The following is a 6,000-nucleotide window of genomic DNA, read 5'->3' as shown; positions in this document are numbered from 1 at the left end:
GCCGCACTGTGGGAGGGTCAGTGCTGAGGGAGCTCCGCACTGTGGGAGGGTCGGTGCTGAGGGAGCTCCGCACTGTGGGAGGGTCAGCGCTGAGGGAGCTCCGCACTGTGGGAGGGTCGGTGCTGAGGGAGCGCCGCACTGTGGGAGGGGGCGAAGTGGGAGGGGGCGTGGTGGGTCAGGGGGGGCGAGGCGTGGTGGATGTGTGGGTGGGCGGGGGGGGGGGGGGGGGAGAAGGAACGGTCCGAGGGATGAGTTACTGGCTCTCCCTCTGCACTCCCCCCACCGCAGGCACAAGCAGGCCGGCCCCCTCCCCCCACAGTGCCCACCTGTGCCTGAGCCGGTAACCCGAGCTAGGGGGGGAGGGAGGGAGGACTGACGTCTCCCGGCGGAGGCTGTAGGGGGAGGGGGAAAGGCTGGGGGTGGGGGGAGGCGGGGGACCAGGAGCCTATCGGAGGAAACGGCCGACGTGACTGGCAGGAAGAGGGAGGCAGGAGGGCCAAGTCCTTCGCTGAGCAATAACACGGCCAGAGGGGACGGATTGAAGTGCACCCTGGTGTGGGACTGACCCGCTCCGGCCCTAACTACCGGCTCCTGGACTTCACTGGCCCACAGGTCAGGCAGGAAGAGTGTGTGCGTGTGCGTGTCTGAGGCAGTGACGGAGAGGGGTGTGTGTGTGTGTGTGTGAGTGAGGGAGGGGTTTGTGTGTGTGACTGTGAACGAGAGGACTGTCCTGCTGTGGCAAGATCTGTCACTGTATAACACTGGGATACAGTACTGGTGGGGACGGGTCTGTCACTGTATAACACTGGGGGACAGTACTGGTGGGGACGGGTCTGTCACTGGATAACTCTGGGGTACAGTACTGGTGGGGACGGGTCTGTCACTGTATAACACTGGGATACAGTACTGGTGGGGACGGGTCTGTCACTGTGTAACACTGGGATACAGTACTGGTGGGGACGGGTCTGTCACTGTATAACACTGGGGGACAGTACTGGTGGGGACGGGTCTGTCACTGTATAACTCTGGGGTACAGTACTGGTGGGGACGGGTCTGTCACTGTATAACTCTGGGGTACAGTACTGGTGGGGACGGGTCTGTCACTGTATAACACTGGGGGACAGTACTGGTGGGGACGGGTCTGTCACTGTATAACTCTGGGGTACAGTACTGGTGGGGACGGGTCTGTCACTGTATAACACTGGGATACAGTACTGGTGGGGACGGGTCTGTCACTGTATAACACTGGGGTACAGTACTGGTGGGGACGGGTCTGTCACTGTATAACACTGGGATACAGTACTGGTGGGGACTGGTCTGTCTCTGTATAACACTGGGGCACAGTACTGGTGGGGACGGGTCTGTCGCTGTATAACACTGGGGTACAGTACTGGTGGGGACGGGTCTGTCACTGTATAACACTGGGGTACAGTACTGGTGGGGACGGGTCTGTCGCTGTGTAACACTGGGGTACATTACTGGTGGGGACGGGTCTGTCACTGTATAACACTGTGGTACAGTACTGGTGGGGACGGGCCTGTCGCTGTATAACACTGGGGTACAGTACTGGTGGGGACGGGTCTGTCACTGTATAACACTGGGGTACAGTACTGGTGGGAACGGGTCTGTCTCTGTATAACACTGGGGTACAGTACTGGTGGGGACGGGTCTGTCACTGTATAACACTGGGTACAGTACTGGTGGGGACGGGTCTGTCACTGTATAACACTGGGGTACAGTACTGGTGGGGACGGGTCTGTCACTGTATAACACTAGGGTACAGTACTGGTGGGGATGGGTCTGTCGCTGTATAACACTGGGGTACAGTACTGGTGGGGACGGGTCTGTCACTGTATAACACTGGGTACAGTACTGGTGGGGACGGGTCTGTCACTGTATAACACTGGGGTACAGTACTGGTGGGGACGGGTCTGTCACTGTATAACACTAGGGTACAGTACTGGTGGGGACGGGTCTGTCGCTGTATAACACTGGGGTACAGTGCTGGTGGGGACGGGTCTGTCCCTGTATAACACTGGGGTACAGTACTGGTGGGGACGGGTCTGTGACTGTATAACACTGGGGTACAGTACTGGTGGGGACGGGTCTGTGACTGTATAACACTGGGGTACAGTACTGGTGGGGATGGGTCTGTCGCTGTATAACACTGGGGTACAGTACTGGTGGGGATGGGTCTGTCGCTGTATAACACTGGGGTACAGTACTGGTGGGGATGGGTCTGTCGCTGTATAACACTGGGGTACAGTACTGGTGGGGACGGGTCTGTGACTGTTCAACACTGGGGTACAGTACTGGTGGGGACGGGTCTGTCACTGTATAACACTGCGGTTCAGTACTGGTGGTGACGGGTCTGTCACTGTATAACACTGGGATACAGTACTGGTGGGGACGGGTCTGTCACTGTATAACACTGGGGTACAGTACTGGTGGGGACGGGTCTGTCACTGTATAACACTGGGGTACAGTACTGGTGGGGACGGGTCTGTCACTGTATAACACTGGAGTACAGTACTGGTGGGGACGGGTCTGTCACTGTATAACACTGGGGTACAGTACTGGTGGGGACGGGTCTGTCACTGTATAACACGGGTACAGTACTGGTGGGGACGGGTCTGTCACTGTATAACACTGGGGTACAGTACTGGTGGGGACGGGTCTGTCACTGTATAACACTGGGGTACAGTACTGGTGGGGACGGGTCTGTCTCTGTATAACACTGGGGTACAGTACAGGTGGGGATGGGTCTGTCGCAGTATAACACTGGGGTACAGTACTGGTGGGGACCAGTCTGTCACAGTATAACACTGGGGTACAGTACTGGTGGGGACGGGTCTGTCACTGTATAACACTGGGGTACAGTACTGGTGGGGATGGGTCTGTCACTGTATAACACTGGGGTACAGTACTGGTGGGGACGGGTCTGTCACTGTATAACACTGGGGTACAGTACTGGTGGGGACGGGTCTGTCACTGTATAACACTGGGGTACAGTACTGGTGGGGACTGGTCTGTCTCTGTATAACACTGGGGCACAGTACTGGTGGGGACGGGTCTGTCGCTGTATAACACTGGGGTACAGTACTGGTGGGGACGGGTCTGTCACTGTATAACACTGGGGTACAGTACTGGTGGGGACGGGTCTGTCGCTGTGTAACACTGGGGTACATTACTGGTGGGGACGGGTCTGTCACTGTATAACACTGTGGTACAGTACTGGTGGGGACGGGCCTGTCGCTGTATAACACTGGGGTACAGTACTGGTGGGGACGGGTCTGTCACTGTATAACACTGGGGTACAGTACTGGTGGGAACGGGTCTGTCTCTGTATAACACTGGGGTACAGTACTGGTGGGGACGGGTCTGTCACTGTATAACACTGGGTACAGTACTGGTGGGGACGGGTCTGTCACTGTATAACACTGGGGTACAGTACTGGTGGGGACGGGTCTGTCACTGTATAACACTAGGGTACAGTACTGGTGGGGATGGGTCTGTCGCTGTATAACACTGGGGTACAGTACTGGTGGGGACGGGTCTGTCACTGTATAACACTGGGTACAGTACTGGTGGGGACGGGTCTGTCACTGTATAACACTGGGGTACAGTACTGGTGGGGACGGGTCTGTCACTGTATAACACTAGGGTACAGTACTGGTGGGGACGGGTCTGTCGCTGTATAACACTGGGGTACAGTGCTGGTGGGGACGGGTCTGTCCCTGTATAACACTGGGGTACAGTACTGGTGGGGACGGGTCTGTGACTGTATAACACTGGGGTACAGTACTGGTGGGGACGGGTCTGTGACTGTATAACACTGGGGTACAGTACTGGTGGGGATGGGTCTGTCGCTGTATAACACTGGGGTACAGTACTGGTGGGGATGGGTCTGTCGCTGTATAACACTGGGGTACAGTACTGGTGGGGATGGGTCTGTCGCTGTATAACACTGGGGTACAGTACTGGTGGGGACGGGTCTGTGACTGTTCAACACTGGGGTACAGTACTGGTGGGGACGGGTCTGTCACTGTATAACACTGCGGTTCAGTACTGGTGGTGACGGGTCTGTCACTGTATAACACTGGGATACAGTACTGGTGGGGACGGGTCTGTCACTGTATAACACTGGGGTACAGTACTGGTGGGGACGGGTCTGTCACTGTATAACACTGGGGTACAGTACTGGTGGGGACGGGTCTGTCACTGTATAACACTGGAGTACAGTACTGGTGGGGACGGGTCTGTCACTGTATAACACTGGGGTACAGTACTGGTGGGGACGGGTCTGTCACTGTATAACACGGGTACAGTACTGGTGGGGACGGGTCTGTCACTGTATAACACTGGGGTACAGTACTGGTGGGGACGGGTCTGTCACTGTATAACACTGGGGTACAGTACTGGTGGGGACGGGTCTGTCTCTGTATAACACTGGGGTACAGTACAGGTGGGGATGGGTCTGTCGCAGTATAACACTGGGGTACAGTACTGGTGGGGACCAGTCTGTCACAGTATAACACTGGGGTACAGTACTGGTGGGGACGGGTCTGTCACTGTATAACACTGGGGTACAGTACTGGTGGGGATGGGTCTGTCACTGTATAACACTGGGGTACAGTACTGGTGGGGACGGGTCTGTCACTGTATAACACTGGGGTACAGTACTGGTGGGGACGGGTCTGTCACTGTATAACACTGGGGTACAGTACTGGTGGGGACGGGTCCGTCACTGTATAACACTGGGGTACAGTACTGGTGGGGATGGGTCTGTCACTGTATAACACTGGGGTACAGTACTGGTTGGGACGGGTCTGTCACTGTATAACACTGGGGTACAGTACTGGTGGGGACGGGTCTGTCACTGTATAACACTGGGGTACAGTACTGGTTGGAATGGGTCTGTCACTGTATAACACTGGGTACAGTACTGGTGGGGACGGGTCTGTCACTGTATAACACTGGGGTACAGTACTGGTGGGGATGGGTCTGTCACTGTATAACACTGGGGTACAGTACTGGTGGGGACGGGTCTGTCACTGTATAACACTGGGGTACAGTACTGGTGGGGACGGGTCTGTCACTGTATAACACTGGGGTACAGTACTGGTGGGGACGGGTCTGTCGCTGTATAACACTGGAGTACAGTACTGGTGGGGACGGGTCTGTCACTGTATAACACTGGGGTACAGTACTGGTGGGGACGGGTCTGTCGCTGAATAACATTGGGGTACAGTACTGGTGGGGACGGGTCTGTCTCTGTATAACACTGGGGTACAGTACTGGTGGGGACGGGTCTGTCACTGTATAACACTGGGGTACAGTACTGGTGGGGACGGGTCTGTCGCTGTATAACACTGGAGTACAGTACTGGTGAGGACGGGTCTGTCACTGTATAACACTGGGGTACAGTACTGGTGGGGACGGGTCTGTCACTGTATAACACTGGGGTACAGTACTGGTGGGGACGGGTCTGTCACTGTATAACACTGGGGTACAGTACTGGTGGGGACGGGTCTGTCACTGTATAACACTGGGGTACAGTACTGGTGGGGACGGGTCTGTCGCTGTATAACACTGGGGTACAGTACTGGTGGGGACGGGTCTGTCGCTGAATAACATTGGGGTACAGTACTGGTGGGGACGGGTCTGTCTCTGTATAACACTGGGGTACAGTACTGATGGGGACGGGTCTGTCACTGTGTAACACTGGGGTACAGTACTGGTGGGGACGGGTCTGTCACTGTATAACACTGGGGTACAGTACTGGTGGGGATGGGTCTGTCGCTATATAACACAGAGGTACAGTACTGGTGGGGATGGGTCTGTCGCTGTATAACACTGGGGTACAGTACTGGTGGGGATGGGTCTGTCACTGTATAACACTGGGGTACAGTACTGGTGGGGACGTGTCTGTCACTGTATAACACTGGGGTACAGTACTGGTGGGCACGGGTCTGTCACTGTATAACACTGGGGTACAGT

The 6,000-nt window shown here is 55.9% G+C and overlaps 1 protein-coding gene across 1 annotated transcript in view; it reads left to right on the top strand.

The window, feature by feature from the left end:
• Positions 1 to 478: 478 nt before the first annotated feature.
• Positions 479 to 6,000, top strand: part of LOC140405628 (calcium-binding and coiled-coil domain-containing protein 1-like) — a gene marked incomplete at its 3' end in the record, with an annotated part of 162,948 nt that continues 157,426 nt past the window's right edge. Inside the window, exon 1 of the mRNA XM_072494167.1 lies at positions 479 to 612. The remainder of the gene's footprint in view (positions 613 to 6,000) is intronic.

Source organism: Scyliorhinus torazame, unplaced genomic scaffold, assembly GCF_047496885.1.
Source record: "Scyliorhinus torazame isolate Kashiwa2021f unplaced genomic scaffold, sScyTor2.1 scaffold_153, whole genome shotgun sequence".
Taxonomy (NCBI): Eukaryota; Metazoa; Chordata; class Chondrichthyes; order Carcharhiniformes; family Scyliorhinidae; genus Scyliorhinus; species Scyliorhinus torazame.
Note: the sequence above shows the minus strand (reverse complement) of the source record. Positions and strands in the feature narration are given on the sequence as shown.